This window comes from Pinus tabuliformis, chromosome 4_2 (genome assembly GCF_031772625.1).
Source record: "Pinus tabuliformis cultivar Carrire ecotype Pingquan chromosome 4_2, CPIR1, whole genome shotgun sequence".
NCBI lineage: Eukaryota > Viridiplantae > Streptophyta > Pinopsida > Pinales > Pinaceae > Pinus > Pinus tabuliformis.
In genome coordinates, this window is record NC_142304.1 from 807,169,008 (window position 1) to 807,170,609 (window position 1,602).

Here is a 1,602-nt window from a genome sequence, read left to right on the forward strand (position 1 = left end):
TTTGATTTTCTTTCAGTGACACAAAGCATCTAAAATAATTTGGAGGAACCGGAACACCAAGTAAACTACTTAATGAGAGCACACAAAGTTCCCGAAACACTCAACCAAAGTTTCCAAATCAAAAGAAACAAAGTAATGCACGAGCTATGTGATCTAAGCTCTGCAAAACAAGCAAGGATTGCAAGCAAGGAGGAAGCGAAAAGAAACCACTTGGAAACACGATCCAAAGCACTCCAAAAATCACTGAACAAGTGCATGAACAGATCTGAACTTGGCTGGTCGAACAAACAAGCAAACTCCCTACGGTAGGCTTGACACACACGCGACCTCTAGATGTCCTAGAGTTAGAGCGCGAAATCAATAGAAAAAGGCAAACACCAGAAGGACGAAAGTCACAACCAGTCAATTAGAGACACAACACAATCCAGCAATTGCAAAAGTGATGGTGGGAACACGAACCAAGCAGCGAAAGCAAAGAGGGAAGGTATTTGCAAACTCAAAAACCGAGCAAAACGAAACCCTATGAGGCTAAGCTTCGTAATCAAACAGTTCAAAGTTCAGATAGTGAAAAACAAGTCATTAGACAGGTGGAGAGAAGAAGGGAAAGTCACAGCAAGAGGTTTAGGAGGCCGATTTGGTCAAGAATGAGTTTTTCAGGCTCAGCGCGGGTAGCCTTCAGCAACTCGGCGCTGACAGGGGGAGACCTTCAGCAACTTTGCGACGTCAGCGCAGAAGGACAGGGAAAAAGCGCGCTGTCTCAAAAACGAGGTCAGCGCGGATATAAAGCACACAGATGCGATGACCGAAATCACAAAGAAGAGGGGGCGCGATGTCAGCGCGGAAGGACACGAATAAAGCGCGCTGCCCTTGAAAACGAGGTCAGCGCGGCTGTTAGACGTACAGGCGCGATGAAGAGAAAACCAAAGAACAGGGTCGCGATGTCAGCGCGACTGTTCCGAAATAAAACGCGCTGAGAGCAAAAAACAAGGAAAGCCAAAATAAAAACTTCCCAAACCAAAGGCAGGAGCTTTTCAATAATAAAAATGCTTCCCAGAAACGCCCAGAAAGTTCATAAGCAAAAAGACAATCCCAAAAACTCGAAAAGAGGTCAATCAAAGCCAAACACAAAAGTGGACTCAAGAGACAAAAAGGCTGATCCCCAGCGGAGTCGCCAAATTGTTGGAGAGGTAAATCCCCTCTACGGATAGAGGCGATCCCTACTAGCCCAGCAAGGGTCTAGCAACAATCACACAATGCTGCCACGCATGTTCCTAATTACAATTAAACAAGAGGTAAAGAGCACCTACTTGGATTCCTGCGCTTGTCGTTTGACGAAGAGATGTTGCCTTCGCTCCTTCGCTTTGGCTGGTCACGATCCTCCGCGATCTCCGCGAATAGATACCTGCACACACGAAGAGGAAACAAACACAAGCGTGAAATCTAGTAAAAGCAACCATACATCAGTCAGAAAAGATGTAATTCACATTTAACCATTGCAAGTACAAACGAGAATGGAACAATAATAACAGTCATCTATTATTAATCAGAATAGAGAAGAGTACAACCAAATGTTCTGACGTCGGTAACCTTCTCAGGAGGGGC